This window comes from Hordeum vulgare, chromosome 1H (genome assembly GCF_904849725.1).
Source record: "Hordeum vulgare subsp. vulgare chromosome 1H, MorexV3_pseudomolecules_assembly, whole genome shotgun sequence".
In the NCBI taxonomy this organism is placed as follows: Eukaryota; Viridiplantae; Streptophyta; class Magnoliopsida; order Poales; family Poaceae; genus Hordeum; species Hordeum vulgare.
Window position 1 is genome coordinate 320,788,597 of NC_058518.1, and position 21,808 is coordinate 320,810,404.

Sequence of the window (21,808 nt, forward strand, 5' to 3'; positions counted from 1 at the left end):
TCGTAAAAGTTTTTATTTTGTCTCTTTCAGTTTGTCAACCGAATTTCTTGAGGACAAGCAAGGCTTTAAGCTTGGGGGAGTTGATACGTCTCCATCGTATCTACTTTTCCAAACTCTTTTGCCATTGTTTTGGACTCTAATTTGCATGATTTGAATGGAACTAACCTGGACTAACGCTGTTTTCAGCAGAATTGCCATGGTGTTGTTTTTGCGCAGAAATAAAAGTTCTTGGAATGACCTGGAAATTTACGACGATTTTTTGTGGAATATATAAAAAATACTTGAGCAAGAATCAACCGGAGGAGCGGAGCGAGGAGCCCACAAACCCACCAGGCGCGGCACCCCTGGCCGCGCCTAGCAGGCTTGTGGGGCCCACGGAGCTCTACCGCCTCCAACTCCAGCTCTATTTAGTCCCTTTCGTCCGGAAAAAAAATCAAGGAGGAGAGTTCATCACGTTTTACGATACAGAGGCGCCGCCACCACCTGTTCTTCCTTTGGAGGGCAGATCTGGAGTCCGTTCTAGGTTCCGGAGAGGGGAGATCGTCGCCATCGTCATCACCAACCTTCCTTCATCGCCAATTCCATGATGTTCTTCATCATTTGTGAGTAATCCCATCGTAGGCTTGCTGGACTATGATGGGTTGGATGAGATCTATCATGTAATCGAGTTAGTTTTGATGGGGATTGATCCCTAGTATCCACTATGTTCTGAGATTGATGTTGCTACTACTTTGCCATGCTTAATGCTTGTCACTTGGGCCCGAGTGCCATGATTTCAGATCTGAACCTATTATGTTCTCGTCAATATATGTGTGTTCTTGATCCTATCTTGCAAGTTGTAGTCACCTACTATGTGTTATGACCCGGCAACCCCGGAGTGACAATAGCCGGAACCACTCCCGGAGATGACCATAGTATGAGGAGTTCATCTATTCACTAAGTGCTAATGCTTTGTTTCGGTTCTCTATTAAAAGGAGAACCTTAATATCCCTTAGTTTCCATTAGGACCCCGCTGCCACAGGAGGGATGGACAATAGATGTCATGCAAGTTCTTTTCCCTAAGCATGTATGACTACATACGGAATACATGCCTACATTACATTGACGAACTGGAGCTAGTTACATATCTCTCCGTGTTACAACTGTTGCATGATGAATGCCATCCGGCATAATTATCCATCACCGATCCCATGCCTACGAGTTTTTCCTACTGGTCCTTGCTATGTTACTCTGCTGCTACTGTTACTGCTACTATTGTCACTACTACTACTGTTACTCTGTCGATGTTGCTATCACACTACTTTGCTACTGATACTTTGCTGCAGATACTAAGTCTTTCAGGTGTGGTTGAATTGATAACTCAACTGCTAATACTCAAGAATATTCTTTGGCTTCCCCTTGTGTCGAATCAACAAATTTGGGTTGAATACTCTACCCTCGAAAACTGTTGCGATCCCCTATACTTGTGGGTTATCACTTCCATGCGTGGTATTTCACCACCACTCCTAAAGTATATTACTCATGTGCTATCTTTAAAACTTCAAATATTACTCCTTGATTTGTGCCTCTGTTTTAGCTCATGAGGAAGTAGTAGATAATTCATGATCTTCTCATACTGGACAAGTTTTATCTTGGGTTTGCATGTGATGTGCGAACCCCTAATACGAGGAGGGACTGGCATGAGCGCACACAGCTTGTAAAAGATAATAACAACAAACAAAACCTCCTTCACGCTTCGTTGATGAGGAATCAGAAAACTTTGGTAGTGATAAACAAAGGAGACTAAGGGGATGTGATCGTCCACACTTTGGGAGCCGTTCCTCAAAACTTGTCCAGCATGAGAAGTATTGGGCTATCTACTAGCATTCGTTGACAAATCATGCACCTCTCAAAAGCTTGTTTTACAATCTTGGTGATCTCTAAAAAGCTCTAGCACATGAGTTTTCCCTACTTCCCTCGGCGAAGGGCTCATCTTTTACTTTTATGTTGAGTCGGTAAACCCACTTCTTTCTATCTTAAAAAGAGCAGACACCTTATGTTGACAAAGATGCATGCATTTATATTCTTTCATTAAGAGTTGTGATATCACACCATTGTTGACATTATCATTAAGATAAGTGAGTTGTTTGTTAAGCCTAGCTAAAGCAAACATCTTCCTTTGTGTTAGCATTTTCACTTCTTGACTAATAACATGTTATTTCAAAAAGCTTCAATTGATCTCATCAAAATATAAGAGGAAGAGCAAAAGTTAAAATTTATTAGTAGTTCTTTGACCAAGGACATGTTTGCCATGGTTTGATGAGTTTTCTTAGCTCTACTTTTGATTTTAATGGATATTACTCTTTCACAAGGGCCTTGCGAGTTGAAAATGATGTTGAGGATGGTTTAGTTTAGTAGAGAAATTATGATGCTTCTTGTCCGTATTCTTATTTATCGACACTTCACTCTCTAAACTTGTGGACGGGTTTACCGAGCTCAGTATTCGCTTGGGGACAATCAAAGAATTAGCTTGGTGGAGTTGATACGTCCAAAATGCATCACTATTCTGTATCATAATTTGTCTCTATTCATTGATATATTTCACATTATAATGATGTACTTATGGTGTTTTGGCTTATTTCACATTATGATGATGTACATATAATGTTTTGGCATATATGGTGGCTAACTTATGAGAACGTGAAGTAAAGTGAGTGGTCTACGCATGACGGTCGTGAGCTAGTAATGATCACTAAGTGATCCTGGACACATACTTATGTCAGTCATAACCCCACCGTGTTCTCGGTCGGAGAAGGAGCTCACGGGATAGTCACGATTACGCACACAGTTGGCACGTTTTAATTAAGTTTATTCCAAGTTATCTAGTACCGGGTGTTAAACAAAGTTTCCGTGTTGCCACATGATACGTCCAAATGTACCACTATTTTGTATCATAATTTGTCTCTATTCATTGATATATTTCACTTTATGATGATGTACTTATAGTGTTTTGGCTTATTTTACACAGTTTACAACTTTCCAGTGCCAAAACAGCAGACGCGGGATTTAGCGGAGGAAATAGCGTGAGGAGTTGCAATATCAGAACATCTCCAATTGTGCTAAAATTTTGATGGAAGAAGTTTCCGAATAGGTCCCGAAGATAGGCCAATGAAAAGCCGGAGGGGGCCACATGTCACCCACGTGACCTCCTGGCGCCCCATCCCCCCTAGGTCGCGCCAGGAGGCCGCCTGGGTGATGGGCCCAGCCCCGGTGCTCTCCTTTGGCCTATATGTCCCTCTTGACCTAGAAATTATAGGGGACAGAAGAGTTTTCGCGATTCCGCCGCCACTCCATGGCGGAAACCTACAGAGAAGAAAAGACCTTTATAGCGGGCAGATTCCGGAGGGGACAACTCCTCCCGGAAGGGGAGATCGTCCTCATTGTCATCACCATCATCACGGGAATCATCGAGATCATCATCATCATCATCACCAACACCAGCACCATCTCCACCTTCATCCCATCTACTTCACCATTGCAATGGAGTTGTACCTTGCACTATTCATCCCCTCTAGTCTACCAGTGTTGATTACTCTTTTGTGGTGAATGCTATTGAGTTTTGTTGGATAACTATTGTTATGACCAGATTGTTGGACATATTTTAATCACCTCTGATCATGATATCTTTTATGTCTTGTGTGTATTTTCGTTAGTTCTTGAGGACATGGGAAAAGTCTAGATGCTAGTAGTCATATGATGTTGAAGTAATATGTGTTAATTGATATTTAAGTTATGGTGTTATTCTTCTAGTCGTGTTATGTGAATGTCGACTACATAACACTTCTCCTTTTTAAGGACCTAGGGGAATGCATCGTGTATAAAGAATGCTTATGGTGGGTTGCCGGAGTGACAGAAACCTGAACCCCAGTTCGCATACTTTTGCATGAGGGAGTATCAGATCCTAAAGCTTATTGCTATGGTTAGGCTTTGCCTTAATTTTTCTCTTGTATTTGCGGATGCTTTCAAGAGGGAGTAATCATAAGAGTGTACTTGTCTTAGCCTAAACGGTGCACTAGTTAAGATCCACCCACATAACACTTATCAATACAAAACATAGTACTAGACGGAGTATGGCGAAAGCACTTGACCATCTCTCCCGTGTGTCCTCGGGAAAGCCGTAGTCTTTATAAGTTTAGTCCCACGGCTTATCCTTTTTGTTCAAAAGGATTGGGCCACTTGCTGCACCCTAGCAAAATTTACATTCCTTTCATTTATTTCCTTGTTTCTATTACTAGAAAACCCATAAAAATTTCCCTTTCAGTACTTGCAGTTATTCCTTGCTCAAGATCACTTGTTAGTACCTTCTGCTCCTCGTTGGGTTTGACACTCTTACTTATCGAAAAGGCTACAATAGATCCCCTATACTTGTGGGTCATCACCACATAACTGCAGGCACGGCTTTCCAAATGATTTAACCCTGCACGGGTGCTCCAACTAGTCCACCACAAGCTGCATAGGAAGCCTCGACCACAACACTCGTGATTTGCTCACATACCTTAGTGGAAAACCTCAACTCTGTGATAGCCCAAAGTATCAGAGGAATCTCGATGCACAAGATATATCGAGAAGGTAAAAACAAATCTAGCAGGACCACCCAACGTGGCGACGACCCCGATAAGAGCAATGTATCTCAGTCTCAGGACGCGCTGGATAAGCTATTGTACATGGCATGATAGAGATCTCCCAAGTTGACCTGGGTTCGCCCCGCACAGTGCTCTAGTTTGGACCAACACTCATGGGGAGCACTGGCCCTCGGGTTGATTAAATTATCCTCGGGGTAGCTATTCCCTATGCTTTTTAATTTTTAAGTTATTAGCAAATGGAGTACCAAAGGTGGGTCTTGCCAGACAAGTCTTAAGCCAAAACGATTTATCAAGGGGGTCCCATAACAACCCCAAGCGTGTTAGGAGCGCTCAATTATGGGATATAACACCGGTAACCAAAACTAGGGCGGCAAAAGCGGAACAAAAAACCAAGAAAAAGGCCAAGCCTTCCGCCTTTTACCAAGTATATAGGTGCATTAAATTAAATAACATAATTAATACGATATTCAAAATGCCCATGTTATCACATGGACCAGCGTGGACCTGCAACTAGCAATGCTATAACATAGTTGAGCAAGCGCTAACTTAGCCAATCAATGTTTTCCTAGGAGGTGAAGGGTTAGAGGTTTTTCATGGAAGTCTTTGGAGGCTTGATATTTAGGTGGTAGGCCATAGGCAGAGATAAAATAGCGATGGAATCGAGACATCTAAGCATAACAAAATTGGGAATGATACCAAGGTCACAATCATCTTGTTTGTTGCTTCTTCTGACTTGTACAACTCTTGCTCTTCAGGAACATACTCAACGGAGTCCTCGCACTCGTTCTCAACACCCAATGCTACCCAAAAGAAAGTACACATCCAACGAACACACAACAAGTAACAATGCTCCAAGCAACATGATGCATGAGTTTGGTATGAAAGAAGTGTTGGAAATATGCCCTAGAGGCAATGATAAAATAGTTATTATTATATTTCCTGTTTCAAGATAATCATTTATTATCCATGCTATATTTGTATTGAATGAAAGCAAAGATACATGTCTGGACATATAGATAAAACAATGTCCCTAGTAAGCCTCTAGTTGACTAGCCAGTTGATCAAGGATGGTTAAGGTTTTTTGACCATATGCAAGTGTTGTCACTTGATAACTGGATCACATCATTAGGAGAATGATGTGATGGACAAAACCCAAACTATGAACATAGCATGTGATCGTGTCATTTTGTTGCTATTGTTTTCTGCGTCTCAAGTATTCATTTCTATGACCATGAGATCATGTAACTCACTAACACCGGAGGAATACCTTGAGTGTATCAAATGTCACAACGTTACTGGGTGACTATAAAGGTGATCTCCAGGTATCTCCGAAGGTGTCCGTTGAGTTAGCATAGATCAATATTGGGATTTGTCACTCCGTGTGATGGAGAGGTATCTCGGGGCCCACTCCATAATACAACATCACAAATAAGCCTTGCAAGCAATGTGACTCAAGTGTTATTCACGGGATCTTGTATTACGGAACGAGTAAAGAGACTTTCTGGTAACGAGATTGAAATAGGTATAGGGATACCGATGATCAAACCTCTGGCAAGTAACATACCGAAGGACAAAGGGAATGTTATACAAGATTATATGAATCCTTGACACAGAGGTTCAACCGATAAGATCTTCGTAGAATATGTAGGATCCAATATGGACATCCAGGTCCCACTATTGGATGTTGATCGGGGAGTGTCTCAGGTCAGGTCTACATAGTTCTCGAACCCGCAGGGTCTGCACACTTAAGGTTCGGTGACGTTTTCGGTATAGTTGAGTTATAGGTGTTGGTGAACAAAGGTTGTTCGGAGTCCTGGTTGAGATCACACACGTCACGAGGGTTTCTGGAATGGTCCGGAAACGAAGATTGATATATAGGATGGTTTCATTTGGTCTTCGGGAAGATTTCGGGCATTACCGGCAGTGTACCGGGAGTGACGAATGGGTTTCGGGTTTTCACCGGGAGGGGCCCACCCACTCAGCAGAGAGCCTAATAGCCCAAGGGTGGCGCACCAGCCCTTAGTGAGCTGGTGAGGCCAGCCCAAGTGGGCTATGGTGGTTAAGGAGAAAAAGCCAAAGAGAAAGAAAAAAAGAGGGAGGTGGGAAGGAAGAGGAGGACTCCTCCTTCCCCAAACCGAATTGGAGTTGAAGTCCTCCTCTCCTCTCTCGGCCGGCGCCCTTGGCGCTCTCTTGAGCCCCAAGGCTAGCCCCTCCCCTCCTCCTATATATACTAGAGGTTTTAGGGTTTTTGAGACACAACTTTTGCCACGTGCAACTCAAACCTCTACTTCGTAGTTCTTCCTCTAGATCAGTTTTTTGTGGAGCTCGGGCGGAGCCTTGCAGGAATAAATCATCACCATCACCGGCGCGCCATCATGCTGCCGGTAAAACATCTACTTCCCCGTCTCTCTTGCTGGATCAAGAAGGCGGATATTGTCATCGAGCTATACGTGTGCTGAACGTGGAGGTGTCGTCCTTTCGGCGCTAGATCGGAACGGATCGTGGGACGACGGTGATTTGAATCACGAAGTTGTAACACTACATCAACCGCGTTTCTTTATGCTTCTCCCTTAGCGATCTACAAGGGTATGTGGATCCGATCTCCCTCTCGTAGATGAACATCACCATGATAGGTCTTTGTGTGCGTGGGAAATTTTTGTTTCCCATGCAACGTTCCCCAACAGTGGTATGAGAGATAGGTTCATGCGTAGATGTAATCTCGAGTAGAACAAAAAAGGTTTTGTGGGCGTTGATCTTCGATTTTCCGCCCTCCTTAGTCTTTTCTCGATTCGGCAGTATTGTTGGATTGAAGCGGCCTGGACCAACATTACTCGTACGCTTACGAGAGACCGGTTTCATCGACCAACATGCAACTCGTTGCATAAAGATGACTGTCGGGTGTCAGTTTCTTCAACTTTAGTTGAATTGGATTTGACCGAGGCGTTCCTTGGAGAGAGGTTAAATAGCAATTTGCAAATCTCCGTTGTGGTATTTGCGTAAGTAAGATGTGATCATACTAGATACCCATAGCAGCCACGTAAAACAGGCAACAACAAATGAGAGGACGTCTAACTTGTTTTTGTAGGGTATGCTTGTGATGTGATATGGCCAAAGACATGATGTGATATATTGGATGTATGAGATGATCATGTTTTAATAGTTAATATCGACTTGCACGTCGATTCTACGGCAACCGACAGGAGCCATAGGGTTGTCTTTAAACTAACGTTTGTGTTTGCAGATGCGTTTACTATATTGCTAGGTAGAAGTTTAGTAGTAATAGCATAGATAGCATGACAACCTCGATGGTGGCACGTTGATGGAGATAATGGTGTGGCGCCGGTGAGATGAAGATCATGCCGGTGCTTTGGTGATGGAGATCAAGAAGCATTAGATCATGGCCATATCATGTCACTTATGAATTTCATGTGAGGTTAATCCTTTTATGCACCTTATCTTGCTTAGAACGACGATATCACTATAAGCTGATCCCTCACTAAAATTTCAAGATAAAATTGTGCTCTCCCCGACTGTGCACCGTTGCGACAATTTGTCGTTTCGAGACATGCTACGGCGCCAGAAGTCCCCGGCAACGGCGCCAGAAGTCCTTCTGCTGCCTCTTGAGCTTGCGTTGGTTTTTCCCTTGAAGAGGAAAGGGTGATGCAGCACAGGAGCAGTAAGTATTTCCCTCAGTTTGAGAACCAAGGTATCAATCGAGTAGGAGGATCGCGCCAAGTCGAGAGTACCTGCGCAAACACAAAAGAGCTTGCACCCAACGCTATAAAGGGGTTGTCAACCCCTTCAAGATTGATTGCAAAGTGAGATCTGAAGGCGGAAAGTGCAACGAAGTAAAATTGTAAGGCTGAAAATATGGTGTGAAGTAGACCCGGGGGCCATAGTGTTCACTAGAGTCTTCTCTCAAAATAGAAAATAATACGATGGGTGAACAAATTACTGTCGAGCAATCGATAGAACCGCGCAAAGTCATGACGATATCTAAGGCAATGATCATACATATAGGCATGACATCCGAGACAAGTAGACCGATACTTTCTGCATCTACTACTATTACTCCACACATCAACCGCTATCCAGCATGCATCTAGTGTATTGAGTTCATGACGAACAGAGTAACGCCTTAAGCAAGATGACATGATGTAGAGGGATAAACAAAACCAATGATGAAAACCCCATCTTTTTACCCTTGATGGCAACAACACGATGCGTGCCTCGCTACCCCTTCTGTCACTCGGAGAGGTTACCGCATGGTATGAACCCAAAACCAAGCACTTCTCCCAATGCAAGAATCATAGATCAAGTTGGCCAAACAAAACCCACAACTCGAAGAGAATTACAAGGATATGAAATCATGCATATAAGAGATCAGAAGAAACTCAAATAACATTCATAGATAATCTTATAATAAATCCACAATTCATCGGATCTCGACAAACACACCGCAAAGAAGATTACATCGGATAGATCTCCATGAAGATCATGGAGAACTTTGTATTGAAGATCCAAGAGAGAGAAGAAGCCATCTAGCTACTAGCTATGGACCCTAAGGTCTATGGAGAACTACTCACGCATCATCGGAGAGGTCATGGTGTTGATGAAGAAGCCCTCCGTATACGAATCCCCCTCCGGCAGGAAACCAGAACGTGCCCTAGATGGGATCTTGCGGAGACAGAAGCTTGCGGCGGCGGAAAAGTATTTTCGTGGATCTCTCTTGCAGATTTGGAATTTTTCTGAATTTATAGGCGGAAGAGGTAGGGCAGACGAGCCACACGGGGCCCACAAGCCTGCTAGGCGCGGCCCCCCTGGCCGCACATAGGGGGCTTGTGGTGTCCCCTGGTGGCCCCTGCCTTGGTTCTCAAGTCTCGTGCGTATCTTCTGTTCCGGAAAAAATCTTTTCGGAAGTTTTAGTCCGTTTGGACACCGCTTAAAATCCTCCTCTGAAAAGGGTCAAAAACACAGAAAAAACAGGAATTGGCACTTGGCACTGAGTTAATATGTTAGTCCCAAAAAAGATATAAAAGGAATACAAAACATCCCAAGTTTGACAAGATAATAGCATGGAACCATCAAAAATTATAGATACGTTGGAAACGTATCAACAATCCCCAAGCTTAACTCCTGGTTGTCCTCGAGTAGGGAAGTGATAAAGACTGAATTTTTGATGTGGAATGCTACCTAGCATAGTTTTCCTTTCTAACTTATTTCATGTGACATGAATGTTCAGATCCGTAAGATTCAAAACAATAGTTTGCTATTGACATGAAAACAATAATACTTCAAGCAAACTAGCAAGGTAATCATGAACTTTCGAAATAACAAGGCCAAAGAAAGTTATCCCTAAATTATAGAGTCTGGCTATGCTCCATCATCCTCACACAACTAATTTAAATCATGCACAACCCCGGTATTGGCCAACTAAATGTTTTCGCACTCTTACTTTCTCAAACTTTTTTCAACTCTCACACAATACATGAGCGTGAGCCATGGATATAGCACTATGGTGGAATAGAGTGTGGTGGTGGTTGTGAGACAAAAAAGGAGGATATGGTCACATTGACTCGGCGTATCAAAGGGCTATGGAGATGCCCATTAATAGATATCAATGTGAATGAGTAGGGATTGCCATACAAAGGATGCACTAGAGCTATAAGTATGTGAAAGCTCAAAAGGAGAACTAGTGGGTGTGCATCCAACTTGCTTGCTCACGAAGACCTAGGGCCATTTTGAGGAAGCCCGTCATTGGAATATACAAGCCAAGTTATATAATAAAGATTCCCACTAGTATATGGTGGTGACAAAACAAGAGGCTCTCAATCATGAAGAACATGGTGCTATTATGAAGCACAAGTGTGGAAAAGATAGTAGCATTGTCCCTTCTCTCTTTTTCTCTCTTTTTTTTGTTTGGGCTCTTGGGCCTCTTTTTCTCTCTTTTTTTATTGTGGGCAACTTTGGCCTCTCTTTTTTATTTCCTCACATCGGACAATGCTCTAATAATAATGATCATCACGCTTTTATTTACTCACAGCTCAAAGCTCAGAACGATGATGACTCTACAAGAAATGCCTCCGGTAGTGTACCGGGATGTGCAACGATCTAGCTTGGCGTATGACGTTAAACATCTCGCTAGCTATCTTACGATCATGCAATGGCAATATGAGAGTGACGACACAAGTCATGAGACGTAATGGTGGGAGCTGCATGGCAATATATCTCGGAATGGCTATGAAAATGCCATAGTAGGTAGGTATGGTGGTTGTTTTGAGGAAGGCACATGGTGGGTTTGTGCACCGGTGAAAATTGCGCGGTACTAGAGAGTCTAGGAATGGTGGAAGGTGAAAGTGCATCTATACCATGGACTCACATTAGTCATGAAGAACTCACATAATTACTTCGAAAGTTTTTATTAGTAATCAGAACAAAGTGCTAAAAGCATACTCCTAGGGGAAGGGTTGGTAGGTGTTAACCATCGCGCGATCCCGACCGCAACACAAAGGATGACAATCAATAGATCAATTATGCTACGACTTCCTTACATAGCGGTTCACCATACGTGCATGTTACGGGAATCACTAACTTCAACACAAGTATTTCTAGATTCACAACACCCTACTAACATAACTCTTAATATTACCGAATCCACGTCTCAAAACTAATTGAGAGGAATCAAATTTCTCTTTCTACTCAATGCACATGAAGATGGAAGTTTTTGTATCCCCTTTGGGTACCTATCACCTTTGGGACTACTTTCATAGCATAAGCCAACTACCAAGTTACGCACCGCCGTGCTCTAAAAGATCTAAGTGAAGCATATAGAGCAAAATGGTCTAGCTCCAAAGATATAAGTGAAGCACAATGAGCATTCTAGCAAATTCACGATGAGTGCATGTCTATCTCAAAAGGTGTGAAGCAAGGATGATTGTGACACAAAAAAAGAAAAGCGATCTATGATACAAGACGCTCCAAGAAAAACACATATCATGTGGTGAATAAAAATATAGCTCCAAGTAATGTTACCGATGGATTGAAGACGCAAGAGGGGATGCCTTCCCGGGGCATCCCCTAGCTTAGGCTTTTTGGTGTCCTTGAATTTGTCTTGGGATGCCTTGGGAATCCCCAAGCTTGAGCTCTTTCCACTCTTTATCTCATCGTCCATGAGAACATCACCCAAAACTTGAAAACTTCACAACACAAAACTTAAACACAAACTCATGATATCATTAGCACAAGAAAACAAACTACCACCTCTTTAGGTACTGTAGCAAATTTGATTTCTATTTATATTGGTGTTAGATTACTGTATTATCACTTTTCCATGGCTAGTACCCCCGATACTACCCATAGTTTCATCAAAACAAGCAACCAACTCAACAAAAACAGAATCTGTCAAAAACAGACCAATCTGTAGCAATCTGTATACTTCGTATACTTCTGGTACCTCAAAAATTCTGAAAAATTATGACAGCCTGGGCAAAAGGCATATCAACCAGAAGCAAAAAGAATAAATTCAAAAGCTCTTTCTCAATAGAAATGAAAAATATTATCGTGAGCGAAGAGTTTCTTTCTTTTTCCAGCAGGATCAAACAACCATCACCAAGACTAGTCATAAAGGTTTTGCTTGGCTCAAACACAAAAAGAAACACAACAGACACAATATTAACATAATTATGATAGTGTAGATCCAACAAAACAGAAAGAAAAAGATAAATTCATTGGTTTGCCTCCCAACAAGCGCTATTGTTTAACGCCCTTAGCTAGGCATAAGGCGATAGAATCACGTATTGTCGTCTTTGGTGCTCAAACCATAAGTAGCCCTCATCATGGATTCATAAGGCAATATTATTTTATTTCTAGGAAAATGCACCATGCCCTTCTTTAAATTTAATTGAAATCTAATATTCCCTTCCTTCATATCGATGATAGCACCGATAGTCCTTGGGAAAGGTCTACCAAGAATGATAGGGCATGTAGGATTGCAATCAATGTCAAGCACAATGAAATCCACGGGTACATAGTTCCTATTTTCAATAATAAGAACATCATTGATCCTTCCCATGGGTTTCTTGACAGTAGAATCCGCAAGATGCAAATTAATAGAACACTCCTCAATCTCATTAAAACCTAGAACATCACATAAAGACTTTGGAATCGCATTAACACTAGCACCCAAATCACACAAAGCATTGCGTTCATAGTTTTTTATTTTGATTTTGATAGTAGGTTCCCACGCATCACGAAGCTTTCTAGGGATAGAAACTTCCAATTCAAGTTTCTCTTCAAGAGAATTTATCATAGCATCAACGATATGATCGGTAAAGGCCTTGTTTTGCCTATAAGCGTGTGGAGAGTTTAGCATGGATTGCATCAAGGAAATGCATTTAATCAAGGAGAAACTATCATAATTGAATTCCTTGAAATCCAAAGTAGTAATTTCATTACTACTCAAGGTTTTAATATCTTCTACTCCACTTTCAATGCTTTTAGCATCAAGATAGATGGACTCCGAATCATTGGGGTGTTTTTCAACCAAAGTGGATTCATATCCAGCCCCATCATCATTAGGTTTGACATAAGAAAAAAGATTCAATGGGAGTCACACCAAGAACTTTAAGATATTCGTGATTCTCATCACAAATTTCAGGTTTAGTAGCCATTTTATTGACTAAAGTAGCGTGTTTATCAGAAATCTGGCCTACCAATTTTTCAAGACAAGTAAACTGAGAATTTAGCGCAAGGAATTCTTTGTACATATCATCAACTTCTTTATTCATAAAATCCAAAAAATAATTTTGCTCCTTGTTCCCTACGAAAGTAACTGTTGTAATCAAACTGTGTAGACATGAAGCCTTTGACACGAGTTTCAATCTCTTCCAACCTCGCATCGTAAGCATCAAAATCCCTTGGTTGGGCCATAAAGGTCTTAGCAAGCAGACAAGCGGACAGAAAGAAAGCGAGAGAAAAGGGCGAACGACAAAGGCAAATGAAAAAAGGCAAATATTTTTGTAAATTTTTGTTTTTCAGAAGTGGGGGAGAGGAAAACGAGAGGCAAAAAAATGGAAGAGATGAGTTTGCGACACTTACTTGGATGAGTTCTTGACTTGATCCTCCCCGGCAACGGCGCCAGAAATCCTTCTGCTACGGTGCCAGAAGTCCCTGGCAAAGGTGCCAGAAATCCTTCTGCTGCCTCTTGAGCTTGCGTTGGTTATTCCCTTGAAGAGGAAAGGGTGATGGACCACAGGAGCAGTAAGTATTTCCCTCAGTTTGAAACCAAGGTATCAATCGAGTAGGAGGATCGCGCCAAGTCGAGAGTACCTGCGCAAACACAAAAGAGCTTGCACCCAACGCTATAAAGGGGTTGTCAACCCCTTCAAGATTGATTGCAAAGTGAGATCTGAAGGAGGAAAGTGCAACGAAGTAAAATTGTAAGGCTGAAAATATGGTGTGAAGTAGACCCGGGGGCCATAGTGTTCACTAGAGTCTTCTCTCAAAACAGAAAATAATACGGTGGGTGAACAAATTAGTGTCGAGCAATTGATAGAACCGCGCAAAGTCATGACGATATCTAAGGCAATGATCATACATTTAGGCATGACATCCGAGACAAGTAGACCGATACTTTCTGCATCTACTACTATTACTCCACACATCAACCGCTATCCAGCATGCATCTAGTGTATTGAGTTCATGACGAACAGAGTAACGCCTTAAGCAAGATGACATGATGTAGAGGGATAAACACAACCAATGATGAAAACCCCATCTTTTTACCCTTGATGGCAACAACACGATGTGTGCCTCGCTACCCCTTCTGTCACTGGGAGAGGTCACCGCATGGTATGAACCCAAAACCAAGCACTTCTCCTAATGCAAGAATCATAGATCAAGTTGGCCAAACAAAACCCACAACTCGAAGAGAATTACAAGGATATGAAATCATGCATATAAGAGATCAGAAGAAACTCAAATAACATTCATAGATAATCTTATAATAAATCCACAATTCATCGGATCTCGACCAACACACCGCAAAGAAGATTACATCGGATAGATCTCCATGAAGATCATGGAGAACTTTGTATTGAAGATCCAAGAGAGAGAAGAAGCCATCTAGCTACTAGCTATGGACCCGAAGGTCTATGGTGAACTACTCACGCATCATCGGAGAGGTCATGGTGTTGATGAAGAAGCCCTCCGTATCCGAATCCCCCTCCGGCAGGGCACAAGAACGTGCCCCAGATGGGATCTTGCGGAGACAGAAGCTTGCGGCGGCGGAAAAGTATTTTCGTGGATCTCTCTTGCAGATTTGGAATTTTTCTGAATTTATAGGCGGAAGAGGTAGGGCAGACGAGCCACACGGGGCCCACAAGCCTGCTAGGCGCGGCCCCCTGGCCGCGCCTAGGGGGCTTGTGGGGTCCCCTGGTGGCCTGTGCCTTGGTTCTCAAGTCTCGTGCGTATCTTCTGTTCCGGAAAAGATCTTTTCGGAAGTTTTATTCCGTTTGGACACCATTTAAAATCCTCCTCTCAAAAGGGTCAAAAACACGGAAAAAACAGGAACTGGCACTTGGCACTGAGTTAATAAGTTAGTCCCAAAAAAGATATAAAAGGCATACAAAACATCCAAAGTTTGACAAGATAATAGCATGGAACCATAAAAAATTATAGATACATTGGAGACGTATCAAGACACCACGTGATGATGGGGTGTGATAGACTCAACGTTCACATACAACGGGTGCAAAACATTTGCACACGCGAAACACTCGGGTTAAACTTGACGAGCCTAGCATGAGTAGACATGGCCTCGGAACACGAGAGACCGAAAGGTCGATCATGAATCGTATAGTTGATATGATTAGCATAGAGATGTTTACCACTGAAACTACACTGAACTCACGTGATGATCGGATTTGAGTTAGTGAATTTGGATCATGCCACACTCAAGTAACTACAGGGGTGTCTATTTGAGTGGGAGTTTGTTAGTAATTTGATTAGTTAAACTCTAATTATCTTGAACATGGTCTAAATCCACTTTGCAATATTTTATGTTGTAGATCAATGGCTCACGCAGTAGCGACCCTGAATTTCAATATGTTCCTAGAAAAGCCAAGCTAAAAGATGATGGTAGAAACTTTGTAGACTGGGCTCCTAATCTTAGGCTCATCCTACAAGCTGGGAAAAAGAATTATGTCTTCGATGCTATGCTAGGAGATGAACCACCCGCTACGTCTGACCAAGATGTTTTGAACGCTTGACAATCACGTAAGGAGGACTACTCAGTAGTTCAATGTGCAGTCTTGTATGGCTTGGAACCGGGACTTCAACGACGCTCTGAACGTCATGGAGAATATGAGATGTTCTAGGAGTTGAGGTTTATCGTTAAGAAGAACGCCCGGATCGAGAGGTATGAGACCTCCGATAAATTATATGCTTGCAAGATGGAGGAGAATTCGTCTGTCAGTGAACATGTGCTCAAAATGTCTGGGTACTCAAACCATCTAGCTGAGCTCGGGATTGAACTCCCGCAAGAGGCTATCACTGACAGAATTCTTCAATCATTGCCACCTAGATACAAGAGCTTTGTGTTGAACTATAACAAGCAAGGGATGAACAAGTCACCCGGCGAGTCATTCGCGATGCTGAAATTTGCAGAGTCGAAACTCTGGAAAGAGCACCAAGTGTTGATGGTCAATAAGACCACTGGTTTCAAGAGAAACGGCAAAGGCAAGAAGGGTAACTCCAAGAAGAGCGGCAAAACTGTTGCCAATCCAATGAAGAAACCCAAGGCTGGACCTAAGCCAGAAACAGAGTACTATTATTGCAAGGGGATGGGTCACTGGAAGCACAATTGTCCCAAGTATTTGGCTGATAAGAAGGCGGCCAACGCCAAACCAGGTATATGTGATATACATGTTATTGATGTGTACCTAACCAACTCTCGTAGTAGTGCCTGGGTATTTGATACCGATTCTATTGCTCATATTTGCAACTTGAAGCAGGGACTGCGGAATAAACAAAGGCTGGCTAAGGATGAAGTGATGATGCGCGTGGGAAATGGTTCCAAGGTTGATGCAATCGCTGTCGGCACTGTCTCACTTCCGTTACCATCAGGATTAGTTATGAACTTAAATAATTGTTATTTAGTGCATGCGTTAAGCATGAACATTATATGTGGATCTTGTTTATTGCGAGACGGTTACTCATTTAAGTCAGAGAATAATGGTTGTTCTATTTTTTATGAGTAATATCTTTTATGGTCATGCACCCAATGTGAGGGGTTTGTCCATATTGAATCTTGATTGTGATGACATACATATACATAACATTGAGACCAAAAGATGTAGTGTTAACAATGATAGCGCCACCTTTTCGTGGCACTGCCGCTTAGGTCATATTGGTGTAAAGTGCATGAAGAAACTCCATACTGATGGGCTTTTGGAGTCACTTGATTTTGAATCACTTGACACATGTGAACCATGCCTCATGGTCAAGATGACTAAGACTCCGTTCTCCGGAACAACGGAGCGTGCAAGTGACTTGTTGGAGATCATACATACTAATGTGTGCGGTCCAATGGGTGTGGAGGCGCGCGGCAGATATCATTATTTTCTCACCTTCACTTATGATTTGAGTAGGTATGGATATATCTACTTGATGAAGCACATGTCTGAAACGTTTGAAAAGTTCAAGCAATTTCAGAGTGAAGTTGAAAATCATCATAACAAGAAGATCAAGTTCCTACAATCTGAACGAGGGGGTGAATATATGAGTTTCGAGTTTGGTGCTCACTTAAGACAATGTGGAATCGTTTCACAGTTGACACCACCTGGAACAGCACAGCGTAATGGCGTGTCCGAACGTTGTAATCATACTTTGTTAGATATGGTGCAATATATAATGTCTCTTACCGATTTGCCATTATCGTTTTGGGGTTATGCATTAGAGACAGATGCATTCACTTTAAATAGGGCACCATCAAAATCCGTTGAGACGACACCATATGAGCTATGGCATGGCAAGAGGCCAAAGTTGTCGTTTCTTAAAGTTTGGGGATGCGATGCTTATGTCAAAAATCTTCAGCCTGAAAGGCTGCAACCCAAAGCAGAAAAGTGTGTCTTCATAGGTTACCCAAAAGAGACAGTTGGGTACACCTTCTATCTCAAATCCGAGGGCAGAGTGTTTGTTGCTAAGAATGGAGCTTTTCTTGAGAAGGAGTTTCTCTCGAAAGAATTGAGTGGGAGGAAGATAGAACTTGATGTTGTTGTGGAACCTCTGCTCCCTCGAGATAGTGGAGCAGGGCAGAGGAAATCTCCTTCGAGGCAACACCGGTTAAGGAGGAAGCTAATGATGATGATCATGAAGCTTCAGATCAAGTTACTATCGGACCTCGCAGGTCGACTAGACCACGTACTGCTCCTAAGTGGTACGATAATCATGTCTTATCTATCATGTTGTTAGACAACAATGAGCCTGCAAATTATGAAGAAGAAACGGTGGGCCTGGATTCCAACAAATGGTTAGAGGCCATGAAGTCCGAGATAGGATCTATGTATGAAAACAAAGTGTGGACTTTAGAAGTATTACCTGAAGGTCGCAAGGCTATTCAGAACAAATGGATCTTTAAGGAGAAGACGGACGCGGACGGTAATGTGACAATTTATAAAGCTTGACTTGTGGCAAAGGGTTTTTCACAAGTTCAAGGAGTTGACTACGATGAGACTTTCTCACCGGTAGCGATGCTTAAGTCCGTCTGAATCATGTTAGCAATAGCTGCATTTTTCGAATATGAAATCTCGCAGATGGATGTCAAAACGGTGTTCCTTAATGGTTTTCTTATGGAAGATTGTATATGATGCAACCCGAAGGTTTTGTTGATTCGAAGAATGCTAACAAAGTATGCAAGCTCCAGCGATCCATTTATGGACTGGTGCAAGCATCTCGGAGTTGGAATAAGCATCTTGGAGTTGGAGAATCTTGTATTTACAAGAAAGTGAGTGGGAGCTCTGTAGCGTTTCTAATATTATACGTGGATGACATATTGCTGATTGGAAACACTGTGGAGTTGTTAGAGAGCGTAAAAGATTACTTGAACAAATGTTTTTCAATGAAAGACCTAGGAGAAGCTTCTTACATATTAGGCATTAAGATCTATAGGGATAGATCAAGGCGCCAAATAGGACTTTCACAAAGCACATACCTTGATAAAGTTTTGAAGAAGTTTAAAATGGAGCCGTCCAAGAAGGGGTTCTTGCCAGTGTTACAAGGTATAAAGTTGAGTAAGACTCAGTGTCCAGTAACTGCGGAAGATAGAGAGAAGATGAGTACCGTCCCCTATGCTTCTGCCATAGGGTCCATCATGTATGCAATGATGTGCACAAGACCGGACGTCAGCCTGGCCATAAGTATGGCAGGCGGGTTTCAAAGTAATCCAGGAGAGGATCACTGGACGGCTGTCAAGAATATTCTGAAGTACCTCAAAAGGATTAAGGAAATGTTTCTCGTTTATGGAGGTGACGAAGAGCTCGTCGTAAAGGGTTACATTGATGCAAGCTTTGACACTGATCTGGATGACTATAAGTCTCAAACCGGATACGTATTTATTCTTAATGTTGGTGCGGTTAGCTGGTGCAGTTCCAAGCAAAGCGTCGTAGCAGATTCTACATTGAAGCGGAGTACATGGCTGCCTCCGAGGCAGCTAAGGAGGATGTTTGGATGAAGCAGTTCATGACGGATCTTGGAGTTGTGCCGAGCGCACTAAATCCAATAAGTCTGTTTTGCGACAACACTGGTGCCATTGCTTTAGCAAAGGAACCAAGGTTTCACAAGAAGACCAGACACATAAAATGACGCTTCAACATCATTCGCGACTATGTTGAAGGAGAGGACGTAAATATTTGCAAAGTGCACACGGATCTGAATGTTGCAGATCCGCTGACTAAACCTCTTCCACGAGCAATGCATGATCAACACCAAAATTGTATGGGTGTTAGATACATTCCAATGTAAATCGCATAGCGATGTGAGACTAGACTATTTACTCTAGTGCAAGTGGGTGACTGTTGGAAATATGCCCTAGAGGCAATGATAAAATAGCTATTATTATATTTCCTGTTTCAAGATAATCGTTTATTATCCATGCTATAATTGTATTGAATGAAGCTTAGATACATGTGTGGATATATAGACAAAACAATGTCCCTAGTAGGCCTCTAGTTGACTAGCCAGTTGATCAAGGATGGTTAATGTTTTCTGACCATATGCAGGTGTTGTCACTTGATAACTAGATCACATCATTAGGAGAATGAATTCATGGACAAGACCCAAACTATGAACGTAGGATCTGATCGTGTCATTTTGTTGCTATTGTTTTCTGTGTTTCAAGTATTCGTTTATATGACCATGAGATCATGTAACTCACTAACACCGGAGGAATACCTTGGGTGTATCAAACGTCACAACGTTACTGGGTGACTATAAAGGTGCTCTACAGGTATCTCCGAAGGTGTCCGTTGAGTTAGCATGGACCAAGACTGGGATTTGTCACTCCGTGTGAGGGAGAGGTATCTCGGGGCCCACTCGATAATACAACATCACAAATAATCCTTGCAAGCAATGTGACTCAAGTGTTAGTCACGGGATCTTGTATTACGAAACGAGTAAAGAGACTTGCCGGTAACGAGGTTGAAATAGGTATAGGGATACCGACGATCAAACCTCGGGCAAGTAACATATCGAAGGACAAAGGGAATGTTATACGGCATTATATGAATCCTTGGCATAGAGATTCAACCGATAAAATCTTCGTAGAATATGTAGGATCCAATATGGACATCCAGGTCCCACTATTGGATATTGACCGGGGAGTGTCTCAGGTCATGTCTGCATAGTTCTCGAACCCGCAGGGTCTGCACACTTTAGGTTCAGTGACGTTTTCGGTATAGTTGAGTTATAGGTGTTGGTGACCCAAGGTTGTTCGGAGTCCGGGATGAGATCACGGACGTCGCGAGGGTTTCCGGAATGGTCCGGGAACAAAGTTTGATATATAGGATGGTTTCATTTGGTCTCCGGAAAGATTTTGGGCATTACCGACAGTGTACCGGGAGTGACGAATGGGTTCTCGGTTTTCACCGGGAGGGGCTCACCCACCCGGGAGAGAGCCTAGTAGCCCAAGGGTGGCGCACCAGCCCTTATTGGGCTGGTGAGGCCAGCCCAAGTGGGCTATGCCGGCTAAGCAGAAAATAACAAAGAGAAAGAAAAAAAGAGGTAGGTGGGAAGGAAGAGGAGGACTCCTCCTTCCCCAAACCGAATTGGAGTTGGAGTCCTCCTCTCCTATCTCGGTCGGCGCCCTTGGGGATCTCTTGAGCCCCAAGGCTAGCCCCTCCCCTCCTCCTATATATACTAGAAGTTTTAGGGTTTTTGAGACACAACTTTTGCCACGTACAACTCAAACCTCTACTTCGTAGTTCTTCCTCTAGATCAGTTTTCTGTGGAGTTCGGGCGAAGCCCTGCAGGAATAGATCATCACCATCACCGGTGCGCCGTCACGCTGCCGGAGAACTCATCTACTTACCCGTCTCTCTTGCTTCATCAAGAAGGCGGAGATCTTCATCGAGCTGTATGTGTGCTGAACGCGGAAGTGCCGTCCGTTCGGGGGTAGATCGGAACGGATCGTGGGACGACGGTGATTTGAATCACGAAGCTATACCACTACATCAACCGCGCTTCTTAATGCTTCCGGCTTAGCGATCTACAAGGCTATGTGGATCCGATCTACCTCCCGTAGATGAACATCACCATGATAGGTCTTCGTGTTCGTATGAAATTTTTGTTTCCCATGCAACGTTCCCCAAGAAGAAGCATGGCATTGCTACACCGGTCATCTTTGTCATGCATTTATTAAGTTGTTAGTCCATTAGGTCGGCCTCTAAGATATGGGACGACCGTCCAAGGACCTCTTAGTCCTGGACTCCCTCAATGGTATTTAAGAAAATCCAGTAACCATGAAGAAAGCAAAAGTGTGTGTGCTTAGATAATCTTTCTAACATTTGACCAATAGAAGGCAAAGGGTAGTGATCTTTCCTAGTAGCTTTATGTAATTTCCTAAAATCATTCACCATCCTATAACGAGTTACTATCCTTTGTGGAATGAGTTCATTTTTATCGTTCGGAATAAC